General features: G+C 38.5%; 1 protein-coding gene across 9 annotated transcripts in view; it reads left to right on the top strand.

The window, feature by feature from the left end:
* The window catches only part of BANK1 (B cell scaffold protein with ankyrin repeats 1), a 313,664-nt gene that overhangs the window by 106,597 nt on the left and 188,633 nt on the right, over window positions 1-18,434 (top strand). The window lies entirely within an intron of this gene.

The raw sequence follows: 18,434 nt of genomic DNA, 5'->3' as shown, positions 1-18,434 counted from the left end.
TCAATAGCATGTATGTTTACATATATATTGATGGTCTGGACAGATGTGCACCTGTTAACAGTAGGATATTTGGGTTGTGCAATTTCAGGGATTATATTTTTTTTCCATTTTGCTTAATCTGTGTTTTCTACAATGACTATGTATTATTTGTATCATAAAAAGAAAAATATATATAAACGTCAAGAAAAGTATATATAGGAGCTACTACAAGAAAAATCATACTTCTAAATGTTATCATGAGCTCAGTAGTATATTTTTGAAGTTGTTTGTTCCTGTAGAGTTTGTTGACATCCTATTTATAATTCACTTATATGCCCAGTATGTGCCAAACACGATGGTCGAGATGTAACGGTGAGTAAGACAGGCCTAGAGCTAAAGAATAGGAGAGGTTGCAGGGGGTGGCCCTGTGGCCGAGTGGTTAAGTTCGCGTGCTCCACTGCAGGCGGCCCAGTGATTCATTGGTTCGAATCCTGGGAGCGGACATGGCACCGCTCATCAAACCATGCTGAGGCGGTGTCCCACATGCCACAACTGGAAAGACCCACAACGAAGAATATACAACTATGTACCGGGGGGCTTTGGGGAGAAAAAGGAAAAAAATTAAATCTTTTAAAAAAAAAGTAGGAGAAGTTTACTATGAGCATACCGTAGGGCTAAGGAGCAGAGGCTTTTTCTGTAGAGTTTCTGAGTTATTTGAAGCGGTATTATCATGAGGCTAGCAGGCCTCGGAGGAGCAGTAAGAAAAGAATGGGAGCCCTAAGGCACAGCTGATTGTAACTCACCTGGACATGTGAGAACCTTCAGCATGTATGTGAGGTTACTTTACTGGGAAAGGTCAAAGACAGGCTGGTTTTAAATAAATAATCTATGAGATTAGTGAAAATTGATATCAATTTCCCATATACATTTTAACAATATATAATTCACTTAGAAAAGTTAGAGATTAGATTAGGATAGAAAAGGAAAATGACATGATTCCTTATTGAAGACACTTATCCCCTAATTGAGGAAACACAGTAGTATATATGTCATAGTAGAAAAAATCAATGTGCTAAACTTTGTGGAGTTGATTATATTGACAACAGAATTTTAGAGAAAAGCTATATTATTTTTTAGGATGTGCTTCATAAAAGAGATGGGAGTTTACCTAGATCTTAAATGTTGTGTCCGAGTGAGGAAAGAGAAAGATAGGAATTCTAGGCAAGAAGAAGTGCATGCAAAGGTATGAAGATGGAATTATGAAACGGTTTTTACAAATTCCCCCAGAATTGTATTTGTTTAGGTTTGTGGAATGAGACTTCTGGGGTTGGAGGGGATAGAGTGGTTTTGGTCCCTCATTTTTATAGGTAAAGAATTCTGGTTAAGTTTCAAAGTGCTTCTCAGTGCCTTGCCTAGTAGAATAAGAATTTTAGAATTAGAAAGGATGGAATAGATTTGGCCACTTATTTTTATAAAAAAAAAGAATTCTGCATGGGTTAAATCAGAGCCGCTGATAATGTGGGTCTGATCCAGTAGGTCTGGGGCGGAGTTAAGTTTCTGCTTTTCTAACCAGCTCCCAGGTAAAGCTGATGCTGCTGGTCCTCAGACCTCTCACTGAGCATCAGGGCTTTAGAGCTGTGGTTCTCAAACTCGGTGCATATTATAATTAGCTGTGGAGCTTTGAAACACCCCATGCCTAAACCATATACCCCCAATTGATGAAGAATCTTGGGGGTGGGTCCCAGCTCTCAGGTGATTCTAATTAATGGGCAGCCAAGGTTATCAGCCCCTAATTGCTGCAATGTAGTACAGACCTACAAAATAATTCATCTTCATACTGATCTTTGACATAGGGAAAAATATTTTTCTCTAACGTAAAAACAAAAAATCTCTTTACAAAGGTTAGAAAGTTAATAGCATTCGAACATTTTGAACCATTGCTAGAATTTGATGATTATTCTGTATTTGAAAAATATTTTAATAAAAACTTACGTTTTTAGAAACAAGCTAAAAATGGAAAATTCAGTGTAATCTAGGTAATTCATTCAGAAACCTTTTTGCTAGGTATTTCCAGATGACACATGCTGCTAAACCTACAACAGAAGAAAACAACCCTCATAACATTAGGCTCTAATTCCCAGTGGAAGTACAAAATAACACAATATGAATTACATAGTAAAAATATCCAAGATAGACGTGAATATGACTGAACTCATGTTTTGCTTGCTTCCTTGACCCTATAATCTTGGAGCAATGTCAGCTTCAAAATAGCTGGTCTTTGAGACTTTGCACCTGCATTTTCATAATTTTCAAGTTGGGTGGATGATAAGGTTTGAGATGCCTTTATACATAAAGTGGAGTTAATTGAGGGAGAGCACTGAGGAAAGAAATGTTAAGTTGTTGAGGAATTTCTGTAGAAACACCATTAGCGGTTTTCTGCGGAGTAAGTTCAGCAAACAGTGATCAGTTATAATTCCAGATGTCCATCCTCTTAGGACCGTTCTTCAACTATTTGGTGAAATGTTTTATTTTTTAAACATGTATTATTTATGACTGTATATTTTAGCTCAAATAAATTGGAGGTTAGGACATTGTAAGGGGAAGGTAGTCACAAGGAATTGACAAAGTGTACCTTGAGTATTGACCTGCCCTAGGGATGAGCCGTGGAGTTATCCGCAAATACCTACAGCTCTTGAAAAGTATGGAGCTAAACGCTCCATCTGTCAGAACTGTTTATCTTATTATTGCCCCATCCTTGTTTCTTTGCCAAGTTGTTTATGGTAAATTCTGGGTTTAGTTCCCTGTCACTTCATTTATAATAAGTAAAGTGCTATTTCATGCCTTTATGTCGTGGTCATTTCCACTCCTGTCTAGCCAATGAATTTCCTCATTTGACTTTTTTCCCTAGGCAAGCAAAGTTGGGGGGGGGGGGGGGGGGTTGCAGAGATAAAATAAAAAGTATGCAAGAAATCAAGTTGGCTTTAAGATTCTCTTACCTTGTAATGCTTCATTATTGATTTAAAAATAACATTTTCCACTGATAAGAGTTTTCCATAGAAGAAAGTTCTCCCCGGGAGTAGACTAGTGAAAGATTTCTGAATGCTGTTGCTCATTTCGTGTACTGTGGGCCTTTTGAACCCGATAGTTACAGAAATAATTCATAAACAACTTTCTGGTGTGGGAATCATCAGGGACTGTGAGACCAACACAGGGAATTTTAGCAGGCAATTTCCTACTGATACATAAGATAGCAGAATAGAAAGTATCAGAGCACATCCCTCAAAGTCAGAGTAAGTACCCTTTTGAACTCCCATTTTGGTTGTAGATGTTTATCAATACACACCTAGTCTCGGCCACCATGAAATCACTGAGTGCTGCTGACTTGGCATGATGGTGAAGCAGAACAGCACACCTGGCCAAACGCAATTGCTTTCACCCCTCAGCAGCGGTCCCCAAGGCTAGGTTTCAAGCCATCTTCTGTAGTCTAGTAAGTCTTAACTGCAGCAGGTCCGTGACTTTCCCTAACTCTTCAGAACTCTTCCAAACGCTGGGCAGTGCAAAGCATCTCTTGTCATGGATAGGAAGAAATAAATAGTTAATTTGTTTTTAAAAGAGGCTGCAGTTGCTGGTTCAATCACCATAAATGGCAGTTAGTTTAGGAAAAAGGAACCTAGGTTACATTTGGGCAGATTATTTACCTTTACCCAGAAAGGAGACCTGGATTAGTAAAGCCCTTGCCAGTTTCTAGGAAAGCATGCCAAGGCATATATCCACTTACAAGTAGCAATATCTTAATCTGAAAGGAGATGGCATACAATCACCAGTGACATGTGAAAGTAGAACTCAGAATATTATCTCCTAACGTGTCTATGAAATATGGAGCATGGAACTGGATATTCAGTATATACATACGTAGTAGTCACTGTAGTTCCGAGATTTATCGTCGACTTACCGTCCTATCTTTAGATTCACACAAAATAGCTCATTTGCTGAGTAGAAAATAACTAAATGTCATTGGGTTGTCTCTTTTTATATCATCAAATAATTTAAACATGCAGAAAAATATAGAGAACAATATTAAAAAAACACCCTTGTACCCCTCACTTGGCTTTTCCAAATCTTAACATTTTCTTCAGATGTTGTTTTTAAAGAAATAAAACATTGTAGATCTAGTTGAATTTCTCTATTCCCCTTTGTGATTCCACACACTTGAAAAGTAACCATACTTTAATTAAATTTCTTGATGAGCATTCCTGGGCAGTTCTTCATCCTTACTACATACATTTGTTGCCATAATTCATATACTGTTTTGTAATTTTGTAAATTTCATGTAACTATCACACTTTTTCTCCTTCAACTTACTATTTTTGCCCAACATTAATTTTTTATATTTATACATATAAATATGTATGTAGATCTAGGTCGTTCATTTGAAATACTCTAGAGCATTGTATTATTTGATTATACCACAATCTGTATCTGCTCATCTATTAATAGATAATAACATTCCCAAAATTTTTATCTTCACAATGCTACTGTGAACTTTCTTGCATATGGATTCCTATGCATATGTGTATTAATTTCTCAGGAGATATAATTACCAATAGAATTTATGAGTTAAACAGACATGTACTTATTCTACAGTGCTATATATTTTCAAATTTCTGTGGAAAATATTAGTACGAATCTATAATTCCACCAAGCAGCATTGTGCCATTGCTCCACATATTTTCTATGTTAACAATTGTGTGGCAACTTCCTGTGGCCAGTCTGAGAGCTGTGAAATGGTACCTCACTCTTTAATTAATATGTTCATTATGTATATAGTTGAGCGTCTTTTCTTCTGTTTATTTACAATTTCTTTTTTCTTTGATGAATTTCCATTTAATAGTCTTTGTTTATTTCTGTTGGTTATTTTTTTCTTATTGAGTTTTGGGAGTTTTTCTTTTTAAATATATATATATATATTAGGGATAGTAACCATTTCCCAGTTTTTTGAGTTTTGTTTGTTTGGTGAGGAAGATCAGCCCTGAGCTAACATCTGTTGCCAATTTCCTCTTTTTGCCTGAGGAAGAAGGTCCCTGAGCTAACATCTGTGCCAACGTTCCTCTATTTCATGTGGGATGCCGCCATGGTGTGGCTTGATGAGCGGTGCTAGGTCTGTACCCGGGATCCAAACCTGTGAACCCTGGGCTGCTGAAGCAGAGCACGAGAACTTAACCCCTACACCACCCGGCCGGCCCCACCATTTGTCACTTTCATACATTGTAAATATCTACTTAATCAGTGGCTTGTCTTTGAATTGATATTGTATCTTATGTAGGGATACAGTTAAATTCGTAGTGAAACTTGACGTCTACTAGAGCTGATCCCCACCTCATTCTTTAAATTATTTTTGTTCTTCTTCCTACTTTATTTGTTCTATGATACTTAGGATCAGTTTGTAAAAATTCCATGAAAAACTCTAATAAAAGTGAAATAAAATTATAGATTAATGTGGTAAAAACTGCTATTTTTATTATACTTAACGCTTTCTAACCATAAGCATGATACTTCATTTATTTGGGTCTTTTTATGTCTTTCAAAAGAATGTTATATTTTTATAAAATTCTTGAAAATCTTTGTTAGATTTATTTCTAGTTATTATTTTATTGTTTTGTTAACATCAAAAATCTTATTTTAAAATTATATTTTTTAATTATTTGTGACTGCCCCTTTCCTTCCTGCCTATGGGATTGATCCATGTGTCTTATAAGGTATTGTAGTTCTACGCAGAAAGAGGAGTTTTTGCAAATGAAGAATTGCTAATCTTACTCCCTGAAAAGAAAATTAGGAACAGATAGAATCAACATTAAGGGTATTTTACAAAAATATATATGTATTTTTTTTTTAAGGAAGGAATTTTATTTCTTTTAAAGATTGGCACCTGCACTAACATCTGTTACCAATCTTTTCTTTTCTTTTCTTCTTCTTCTTCTTCTCCCCAAAGCACCCCCAGTACATAGTAGTGTATTCTAGTTGTGAGTGCCTCTGGCTGTGGCACATGGGACGCCTCCTCAGCATGGCCTGATGAGTGGTGCCATGTCGCGCCCAGGATCCAAACCAGTGAAACCCTGGGCCACCGAAGCTGAGCTCAAACTTAACCTCTTGGCCACAGGGCCAGCCCTCAAGAAATATTTTTAAATGTTTCCTGAAATATGAATGTTGCAAAGTGTGAAGTTATATGGACCTTTTTAGTTTTCATTTCAAACCATCTAAAAAGAAAATCTGAAACAATGAAGAAATCAATGTAAAAGAAAGAAAGTGATCAATATTATTGCTCATTCTGGGATGAGAAGTAATAGATGGTAGGGAAAAAATGTAGTCATGTGAACTCACTTCAGATTTGTAGCAAACGCATAGGGGTTAAGTAAATACACTAAATTAGAGACAGATTTACATGTAAGTTACATGTAACACCTTATCAAAACTTGTAGTGATTAAGTTGGAGATTTGACATGTAAATTGACTGTTAAATTATAGATTTTCCCACTTCATTTTTTTCGAGAACACAACCTACATGTACAGATTTTCACATCTCCTACCAAGGATATATTTAGCATATTCTCGTTAATTTCATGAACTGATGGTTCAATTTGTATCAAACAATAATAAAATAAAACAACCACTTTGAATCCTTCGAAATGGTTTTTCACTTGAATAGCCCAAAAAAGAGCTATTTCTTCAGTATTATACTACTGTTATTCACTTTTACACTGTTTCTTCAGAGATTCGATATTTCTCCAGATGTGTAGTTTGAAAAGTTATACTTTTAAACATCCTAACTGTGGTTGGAGAATGTATGTAAAATATTGGGGGGGGGAAAGGAAAGAAGGAAGGAACTAACTAAGGCTGATACCAGAGCCAGAATTTGGCCTTCCCCATATTGAATTATTCCCCAGACAGAGAAGAACCTCTGGCCTTGAGTCCACAGGGAGCAAGGGAAGATAGAACAATATGTCTTGCAGAATCAAAGAAACTTCCCTGGGCCGAGGACGCATCCTAACGCTGTGGACACAGGCGATGTGCTGTCCTGAGTCCAAGAAGCATCCCTGAACGGTCAGACCTTCTCACCTTTGAACAGCGGTCATAATTACTTCTCATTCTGCCGATTTCCCTTTCCATAACAACCCACATTCTATAATAATTGAGGACCCTGTAATTATAGATAAAAAGGGGAGCCTGCAAATGTAATATTTTTCTCCCAATTAAAAGAACTTTAATCTAAAAAATTCTAATAAGCAATCTTATTTGTTCATTAGTGTTACAAGTGTAAACAAAGTGCCAGATACTCTTCTAGGTTCTCCACACACAGGCGCCCCATATAGAAAAGTCTGCCTTCATGCAGCTTTTACTTTAGTGAGGGCAACAGGATAAACAATTCACCAACAACAACAGAAAAATAAGCAGTATTATTTCAAATAGTGATACTGGTTATGAGCAAAATAAAACAAAGTGAGAGGACAGAGAGTTGGGAGGTGATGAGAAGCCATGCAAAGATTTTAAACATAGTTTGATGTCATCTAATTTACACTTAAAAAAATATATCTTGCTGCTATGCAGAGACCAGATCCAGGTGTGAGAGCATGGAAGCAGGGTACCAGGGAGGAGGCCATTCCGGTGGTCTCAGGGAACATGAGGGTGCCTCTCACCTGGTGGTAGTGGTGGAGGTGATGACACTTGCTCTTATTTGGTAGATATTTGAAAGTAAAGATGGTGGAGCTTGCTAACAGATTGTCAGAAGCCCAGGAAGGCGGTCATCTGTTGTTCTCACAGCCATGGCCTGGACGAGATCATTCTATAGAGAATGTAGTCCAGAGCAAAGGTCTGCATCCTGAGCAAAGCAACATTTAGAGGTCTGGAAGAGAAGTTTCTATACAAGGAGATGGAAAAAGGAACGCCTACTGAAGTAGGAGTGTGGTGTGTTGAGAGCCAAATGAAGAAAATGTTTCTGAGAGAAGGAAGTGATCAACCATGTCATATTCTACTGCAGGGAGTAAGAGTGGAAAAAGGCCACAGAATAACTAGTGATTTACAGAACCTTCATTAATGCCAAAAATGTCCCCCAGTGGATCCAGGTATTCCCAAATCTTCGCACCAAGAATATCATGTAGATCTATCAGGTTCTCCTGAAAATCTGTATCAATAGATAGTGTCTATAAAGCAAATACTGCAAAGATGAAGAATTATAGTTCCGATTACCCCAAGACCCCCCAAATTCTGCAAATATCTAAAAGTAGTTGGAAATGCAGACTGATTCAGAGGATGCAACATGTCAACAAGTGAAAGGAAGCACTATCCAGAAGAAACAGAGAAGAGGATTGTGTACAGTTTTAATTAACTGCCCCTTGGGCACATTTTCCATTGTAGTGAACCTAACTTTCATTTGGTATGTACCCTTCCACCATTTTAAGCATCTCTGAAATTGAAGACTGAGTTGAGATATACAGATATCAGGATAAAGCATGAATAGAAGCCTACAGGACAAATTATGAACGGGGCAGCATAAAATAGAAGGGACAGGGCAGCAGATGAGTGAAACAAAAATGGAACAGATTAGGTTGAGAATCCGAAGTGCACAGCAACAGCAAGGTTAACAGCAAATACTATCCTCTAGGAAGGAACTCTGTCTGTTTGGTTCATGGGTTCATTCCCAGTGCCTAGAAGAATTTCTAGCGCTCAATAAATATTTATTTTGTTAACTCATTAGTGGCAACAAAGTTAACCATACACTAAAAGCAATAAGACCCTGGTCAGAAGTAGATATAGACTAGTAATATTTGAGCTCCCCCCAAAAAAGAGTGCTTCTTTGTAGGAATATAAGGCAGCTATTTATAATGTCATTTATTGTCTTTTCTTTTCTTTTCTGCTTCTTATCCATGGCATCTGCCATTGGCAGAATGAAAAGCTGGCATACAAGCCTTCTGAATGTGCTGCACTGGACTGTGTCAAATAACCAAGACACATAGCTCCTCTCCTCTGGGCTGACACACAGAATACAGGTTTTTCAGGGTCGACAATAATAAGCATCTCCAAGTTTATCATAGGGTTAGGGGAAAAACCGTAAATACTATCCATGAGTATCTGATAACAGGAAATATCTCTAAGATCAACTCATTTTATTAGGGACACATGGCCTCAATTACATACAAACACACACAGACACACACACACACAGGAAATGGAGGCTTTTTTGATCAATGAATTGAATAAGTTACTGCTTAAGAAACTAACCATACTTTTGCAGCTGTTGTGCAGTAATGATCCTCAAACCTAGAGTTTCTATCCTCTGAAACTCTTGACAGGTTCAGAACTCCTCCCCTCCATACCACCCTGTTACTAACCCACCCCCAAAACACCTCCTTCTATGTCCTGAAGGGACACATTTGCTCTCTGGGTTCTGCCATTACCGAATAGTTGTAGAAGACTTTGGGGCGTCACTGTAGGTTTAGAGACTCATTGCATTACTCCAGGAAGGATAGGAACTCCAAGATACAGAAGAACTTGCTTTCGTGACTTGTTCCTATAGGTTATGGTTTACCGAAACCACCACAGTCATTTTCCTGGGTAAATTAGTCAAGGTTCTCCAGAGAAACAGAACTAATAGGATGTATTGAAAGAGAGACAGAGGGAGATTTACTTTAAGGAAGTGGCTCACCTGATTGTGGGGGATGGCAATTCTGAAATCTGCAGGGCAAGCCAGCAAACTGGAAATCCCAGCAGAAGTTGATGTTTCAGCTTTGAGTCCAAAGGCAGTCTGGAGACAAAATTCCTTCCTCTTTGGTGAACCTTAGTCTTTTTTCCTACAGACTTTAACTGATCAGATGAGGCTCATCCACATTATGGAGAGTAATCTGCTTTACTCAAAGTCTACTCAATTATATAACAGTAAATCAAATTAGATATATGTGTCTCTTTGAGGGCCGGCCCTCTGGCTAAGTGGTTAAGTTTGCACACTCTGCTCAGGTGGCCTGGAGTTCACCAGTTCAGATCCTGGGCGCGGACCTACACATCGCTTATCAAGCCGTGCTGTAGCGGCATCCCACATAGAAAAACTAGAATGACTTACAAGTAGGATATACAACTATGTCCTGGGGCAAAAAGAGGGGGATTGGCAACAGATATTAGCTCAGGGCCAATCTTCCTCACCAAAAAGCATTAAAAAAAAAGGACACTAATTAAAATGTCAATAAATAAATAAATAGAAAACATAAATGTGCCTTTGTGTAGAGCATATTGGTATAAACTTAGCTCCTGTGTCATTAAATTTTGATAGTCACCACAGAACACTTGTTTTGTTGAAGAGGAAGTATTCTGAAATAGGGCCCCAAACAAAGTCCTTTTTGCCATTTACAGTAACATGTTCACAGACGCAGGGATTCGGACGTGAATATCTTTAGGGAGTGATAATTTAGCTTACTACACTAAGCAAGAGATATTACCCCAAAAGGCACTTTCATGAACAGGAAGGTAGTAATAGCTGTACAGTTCAGCACGTCTTAACGCTGTGAGCAATGGCTGCTTTGATTTGCTGTTATATAACACTGCTAGCAGCTACCCCATCAACTCCCACGTCTGTACTTCTCCATGGCAGTAATCTTTGTCACTTTCTCTAATTAACATTCTCTCTCTCCTACCTTGTAACTTTGTAGCCATGACCTGAATGTTGTCTTCAATCCAGCTCTTTCCTTCGGAGCCCACACAGTCCATCATCAAGTTCTGTCAACTTTTCTTTTGAAATATCTGACATCTCTCTCTTCTCTTGTCCATTTTCACTGCCACCACTCTAACTCAGACCATCAGTTATCTCTCCTTCCTCCTGAAAAATCTCCTAGCAGGTTTCTCTAATATGTTTCACCTTTCTTTCCAATCCATCCTACACTTAGGTGCCTCCCTAATCATTCTCATATTCCATTTTCATTCTGTCCCTATATTACATAGGATGGTGCTCCTGAAGGCATTTTAAACTCTATCCAGTTCCTTTATTGCCCCAAAACTGCCCAGATTTTCCTTCTTGCCTTAGTTCACTTTTATCATCAAAATTATTTAATATTTTTCAAAGAATAAATCAGGTGCTCGAGACTATAGGAAGTCCTAAAACTTGCTGAATACTCCTACTGATGAAATTATGCATCCATGCCTGATGTGTTGATTTACTGCTTGGTGGTGCACATTTCTTGGATTTCCAGGTGAGCCTCATACAAAGGCTTTCTACTCGTAAGCCATGCCTCGAGGTGGAGTGGCCAGCCTTCTGACCCCAACCCAGCCCCTCTGGATTCACACTCTTGTTGCAGGTTTCCTGGCTCTTTCTGGGCTCTTCCCTGGCTTCTCTCTGGGTTCTTTCTTGATTCATTTGCTGTCAAGATTTAGCAGAGACAAAGTTGATAACTTTCAAAAGGCATTTTTTAAATGAACGCAGAGGAGCAGAATACAATCACACATGTGTAGAAATAAAGATTCTAGAGATTTCTTATTTTAACCAGAGGTTAGCCACAGATTAGCTGGGCTGGTTAAATATGGAGCAGCCCCACTCTTTTTATTATCTCATCACTGTCTGGGTTTGATAGTGGGAAGAGGATAGTAAACAAACCTATTCAAATGCTGTGAGATTTAATTTTCATACCAATTCCAAGAACTGCTAGTAAGAGCAGCACCTCCCCCTTGCTTCCTAACATCACGCCTGACACGGACTCCAAGCTCACGGGCTGTTCGTTGTGGCCTCGGGGCCCCGCTTCAATCTTATTTTGCATGTTGCCTTATTTCTCCCTGGCCATTCCTGGCCCATAGCCCTGGATAAAAAGGCTTTTTACAGTGTGTCCCCAAATACTCCTTCTCTGGGAGCAAACTGTCTTGCACCAACTCGCCGCTTCCATGTTCTGCTGCTCTGCTGTTATTCACTTGACACCAGGTGCCTAAATGCCCTAATTCTCAACTCCGTTCATTAGCCATCGCATTTCTTTCCCTTTCTCTTCCTTCTTCCACTTTTCCTCTTTCTCCTCCTCTTATTATTACTGCTGCTAATTTTATGGTGGATTCTATTAGGATAGTCAATGAGCAATGAACTCCTTCTGGATTCAGGGTTACATGCTCCATTCATTTCTCATGCTTTTTGTCAATTCGTCATTCAGATGTTTTGCATGCCAGAGCATCAATCTTCCAGAATTCTATTTTTGTAGTTTTACAGAACTCCCAAATCTTAAACATTCAGTTACAGCAAAAAACAGAATTTTCACCAAAATTAAAAATATGTACCATCACTCAAAGAAATTTGTATTATCTGCAAACTGCAGAGTAAGGATTCACTTTCATCCCAGATTTTTCCTATTGTTTTGCCTGAGCCTGACAAGTGGGAGAATAAACAAGACAGGATCAAGGCCCTAGGACTGTTCTTTCCAGCTCCAGCGTGGTCACCAGGACCGGCTCCAGCCACACCCAGTTTGGATTTTAACCTGGTGCCCTAAACACAGAGATACCCGGGAGAACTCCTCAGAAATCGTGGGCTTGGAGGTCCACAGCTTCCTCCTTCAGCCGCATGCCTTTCCTGGCCTCACTCTGGGGAGCAGCCCACGGGATTGCGCTCAGAGCCTCCCTAACCGTGTGGAAGAAAGAAAAGGAGGCACCATACTTTAGAACATACCTGGCCATGTTGCAATGGGAAACCAATTCGGAACTCCCTATCCAAAAGGGGGAAGTGGCCTCTCGATTGCTTTAAAATGCAATTGATTCTCATTGTTCACAATAGTTGTGTTCTATAAAGTCACTGAATGAGGAATACTGAGCCATGGCTCATAGGAAAACTACAGGGTTAGGTTCCTGCTAGCCTCTGGCCACATTTGTCAGCCAATCAATACATAACTTTGTTTTATGAGTTTTTGTTTAAAGACACATTGTTTAATATATACTTTTGATTCATTAACGTTGAACTCACTGCCCATAACATCATCAGTCACGCCTGAGCAAAGCTTTTCTAACACACTTATTTTCTTCATGAAGCTCATCACAGCCTTCTTGCACTTAGGAACACTAGACAGCACTTCAGCTCTATGCCAGGGGCCATTTAAACGGCTAAGTCACCAACAAAAAGCCACAAAATGTGAAAAATATGGCATTACATAGACCACAAAATGGATGTTCATTTACAGAATGGCAGCTGAAATAAGAAAGCAAAGCATTGCCTTGTTTAACTTCAGCTGGGAACATGCACTTTGGGTGACTCAAATTTTTCACTGCTCTGCACTTGTCCATGAATGACCCCAGAAGTGCCACAGTGTTGATTTCGGGGGTACAAATAAATTATAATGAGTAGATGAGTTTGCAAATATGGAATCCCCAAGTTATGATGTTCAACTGTGCTTATTTGTTTGGAAGAATACATTGGACATAGGCTTAATATCTGATTGAACATATTTTATTATCCTCATTTAATGATTGAGAAAATGGAGACAGAAAGTTCAAGCAGCTTGTCCAAGTTACGCTATTAGTAAATGCTGGAGTTGGTGTTCCATCCACACAGTCTGGTTCTGAAGCCCTGATGTTCAAGCACTAACTGCACAAGATTGTCACTCAAAATAAATAAGATTGAGTTTTAGAATATTAGGGTTTAAAGTAATAAAGGGTGTTATTTTGAACTTTGTTTATTAAGATGAAATCACAATTCACTTGAATACAATGCTGATGAGGAATTTAACCATTTTAACGAAAACATTTAAAAGAATATCATGTATGAAGTTTTTTGAAACAATTAACAAGAGACATACAAAATGGATACAGCTTTTAATTTTTTCTCAAATATTTAAGAGAATATCTTAGTAACAAGAAGGGAATTGCATTAATGAGGTGAATACAAAATTGAGGTTAATAGTGAAGTGTATATCTATGCAATTCCCACTCTTAAATTTTATGTTATATGAGAGATAATAACAAAATTGCAGCAAAGAACTTTCATGGACCCTTATTTCCTTGTGCATTTAGTTTACATTATCGAGGCTTTAGAAATATGATAATGGCAGTATTTTTTGTTGCTGGAAATTCTAAATAGGATCATATGTCTGCCATTTCAACAGGACAAGAAGAATGACACCTCACATGTCGTATATGTTCTCCTCCTGTCGCAGAGCAATCAGATTCATAAACCTAGCAACGCTCTGTTTTTCAGATCCACAGAGATACTAACATTTATCAGACTCCAAATCCTACGATGAAAGGAATGAAAATCATTACCTTTCTTCAACCTTTGCAAATATTGTCCTTACTCCTCTTAGTGATAGCTGATCAGCATCTGGGAAAATTACCCTCCAGAGAGTCTGTTGGCTAAGCCCATCTGTGGCATGGCCTCTAGCCCAGAAGAATATCAGAAGTCCTGCACTTCTGACCCCAGCCCTCTAATTTTATAAATGGAGAAACTGCCATCTGGGGAGATGAAGGTACTTTTTTAATCATCACAGATGTAGTGGCTAAACTGGGATTAAAATGCAGATCTCCTGGCTTTTTATCTTCTCTTTGTTGTGTGTTTCATTATTTTGTCCCAAAGTGGCCACTTAGTTGTCCTACTTTGAGTGAATAAATATTGACAATTCCAGATAATGATCTCTGAGAACAAATGGATTCCATGGTCACGCACTTCCAGTTTGCCTACTCATCTTACTTTAAAATTTTTAAAGCTCCTATTCTAGCTGCAGGTCTATTCCTATTTTTTGTTCTGTTGAGCTAGGTTAATCTTTTGAAAGCTTTGGTTTGATTACTAAATCTTTATTATTGACCATCTTTTATATGGATTACCTTGAACTGTTTAGAAACAACTCTACACAAACAAATATGTGACTCAGTTTCTTTGCTATGTACTAACTTGTCTATTTTTATTTGCAAAACTAATGAAATTGGATTTTCCTTAAAAAATTTCCCCCCAGACATTTAATTCTGTTCTGAAATTACCATTTGACAGACACTGGCAAAAACTGAAAACTGAAAATGTATTTTATCCAAAAAAAAAGTCAAAAGCAAATTGGTCACACCTTAGTGTGAGTTATGGCTTCTTTATTTACACCTTGATAATAAAAACAGATGCAATAAATCTTGATTAATTAAGTGAAAATTGCCATGAAATGAAGCAGATGTACACTGCAGGTTAAGTACGCTCGAAAAGGTTTTTATATCTTTCTAAGGAACGTATTATTTTAATCTAATAAGAAAGATTATAAACTATTTGTAAAATAAAGGCTGTGAGTTTAAGTAAAATAACTAAATGGTCTTGAACTAAGACGAATAGGACTTCTGCTTCTGATTAGGATGTATGACATCATAGATCTATTGTTCCCATTGTAACAACAAGAATAAGCAAGATGATCTTCAAAATCAGTTTCTTATTTTTAACCCAACAGTAAATTGATGACAAAAGAAACCCAAATGAACTAAGTTCCAGAAGGGGACAAGCCGTTCACAAGAGAGAGGAAATTGATGACTTCCTTCATTCCTAACAAAGCAACAAGACAAAGAGGACTTGCTATTGATGGGCAACAAAGAGAAACCAGCTGAACATTTAGCAAACTTTAAATAGCTATATTTAGGCTAGGGTGATGGATAAAAATCCCAAAGAGCCCCAGCTACAGAGTGGGTCTGCATCACCCAACAACTCTCTTTTGTAGGCTGTCGCAAGTGCACAGAGTTAGTATATCAGTGGCTAGGGGAGGGCAGGAAAGCTGATAGAGATCCCTAAAAAGTACACCAAGGCTTCCCTGAGGGCCAACTACTAGCTGTTGGGGAGTGGAAGTGGGATAGGATTGCTGAGACAAACCCCACTAAAGCTTTCACTGTGTGGAAAGCAGCAGCAGCCAGGTTCTAAATACAGAGAGGCATAAAAGCTGGAAGAAATGTCTCCAAGTTGTTGGGATGGTAAGGAGCCTGCCTTAACTGAGTATACTGCAGAGGCCCCATCAAAATCTGGGGGAGATTCTGATGTCAAGAAGTCTGGAGGCAAAACTGGAGAGAAAAAAGAACTGTGCAGTGACTCAAAAGCTGGTAGCCAGTGGGTAGAGCAAGAGAGGTTGCTTGAGTCTCACCAGGGCTCAGATCCCACACTGCGCTGAAGAAAGTTATGATCCTGCCCTCAAAATATGCGAGGCCAGTGGATAACTGGATCTGCATAGAGCCACAAAAATGACTAAGCTCCGCTCATCCACAGATTAGTTTGACTCAGCTCCTGAGTATAGTTGTCTGATTAAAGAAAGGGTATGTGTTATTTGGGGGGTAAATATTATTTACTTCAATCCTTTAATATAATACTCAGCATGCAATAAAAAATTACAAGAAGTGCGAAGAAGGAATAAAAGATGACCCATGGTCAAGAAAAGAAACATTCAGTAGAAGCAGAGGCAGAAAGGCTCCAGATGTTGAATTTATCAGGTGGGGACATTAAAATAAGTATGATAAACATGTTATAGAGTCTATTGTAAATGTTGGGCAACATGTTTACAAAGATGGAAATTTCATCAGAGCAATGGAAATTATTATAAACAATGAGGAAATCCTAGAAATAGGCAATATCAGAAAATTTTAAAAATTAGATGGTCTTAATTATAGAAAAAATATAGAAGAGAAAAGAATCAATGAACTTGAAAACATTCAAAATAAATTATTCAAACTGAACAAGAGAGGAAGAATCCAGAGTCTCAGTAGAGCTGTAGAAAAAGAATGAGTTCAGCTCATCTATGTAGCAATTTGACATATGTCTGATTCAAGCTCTATAGGATCATATTAAATGATCTAACATACATGTAATTTAATTTCCTGAGTAAAGGTGAGAGAGAATGAGGCAGAAAAATATTTGAAGAAATAGTGGCTAAGAATAATCCCAAACTGATGAACAGCACCAACCCACAGATTCGATAAGCCCTGAAACTCCCGAGTAGAACAAATACGAAAATATTATACCTACACACACCACAGTTAAACTGCTCAAAATCAAAGAGAGAGAGAAAACCTTAAAAGCAGCTGTGGGGGATAGGGGTGGAGTGGGGATGCAGAGCATGTTTTGGGAAAAGCACATTCAATACAGGAAAACAGTTCTAAGAATGACATCTGGTTTCTTATCAGAAATAGAGGCCAGAAGGCAATGGAATACAAGAGTATACACTTTGGGATTCCACTTCTATGAAATCTAAGAAGAAATAAAACTTGCCTATGTTGATAAAAGTTAGAAAGTCATTGCCTCTGAAGTGGAGAATTGACTGGAATGGAGCATGAAGGAATTTGCCTTGATGATAGAAGCTTTCTTTAGCTGGTTGTGGGTGGTGGTTACATGGGTGTATACAATTGTCAAAACTCATCTAACTCGTGATCAGTGCATTTTTAAATGTAAATTGTACTTCTATAAAACGTTTTTTTAATAGTTAAAAAAACATAAATAGCTTTAAGCAAAACCTTAGTGATCATCTGATCTCGACATAAGCACCAAAGAATAGCAAGGTCAGCCTGTAACACTCCCCTGAGTCAGGGGCACATTGTTGGATTAACACTTGCTCTCTGGTGCAGAATGAATGCCCAGGAGAGAAGATAACCTCCCCCAGCAAGCTTTTTTTCAGATAAAGAACTTCTTCATCTTATGCTGCTACAAACATGCCTGTTCAGGATACAGAGGGACCCATTCATATCTCAAATTCTCATAATCAAATCAAGGTGAAAATATAAAAAGTAATGGAGTGGTGGAGTTACTTTTATGGTAATAAAAGGTGAGAGGACGGTGTCAAGATGGCAGCGTAGGCGGACTCTGAACTCATCTCCTCCAACAGACACAACAAATTTACAACTACTTTTGGAACTATTACCCCTGAGAGAGAACTGAAAACTGAGAACTGCAAACTGAAGTCCCACAACAAGGGCAGTGCTGACTGAAGTGGAAGAGGAAGAAATTCCTTTCTGGAGAGAAAAAAGCCGCCTTTGAGCTGTAGTGCTTCATGGACAGGTGGGAGCAATCGTAAGATCACAAGCATTTCCTGGAGGAGTGGGGATCTCAGCAGGGGAGCGTGACCACCATAAGCAGCTTTTGGATTTAGCACAACAGAGACAAGTGTCATGATATCTGGCTTTGCTGGCTATTAACTACAATGGGGAATACCCCCAGAAAAGCTATCAGAAATAAGAGGAAAAAGCCTACTCTTAAAGGGCCAATGCACAAATTCGCCTGTTTCAGAAAGTAACCTAAAATCACAAAAAAGAAAGATGCACAGTCGTTTGGTGAAAAGAGACTCACTTGATAGGCTCTGGGCACATCTGAGTGAGGGGTAAGACCCCCACACCCCTGGCTGGGACCACCTCCCCCAGAACTGAGACATTGGCAGCAGCTATTATTGTGACCTAGTACAGGCAGGCTGACACAGACACTGGTAGACACCATTGGAGTTCTTCCCCTGCCCTGTTAGCCC

Source organism: Equus caballus, chromosome 3 (genome assembly GCF_041296265.1).
Source record: "Equus caballus isolate H_3958 breed thoroughbred chromosome 3, TB-T2T, whole genome shotgun sequence".
NCBI classification, from domain to species: domain Eukaryota; kingdom Metazoa; phylum Chordata; class Mammalia; order Perissodactyla; family Equidae; genus Equus; species Equus caballus.
The sequence above is the reverse complement of the archived record's forward strand: the minus strand, read 5'-3'. Positions and strand labels throughout refer to the sequence as shown.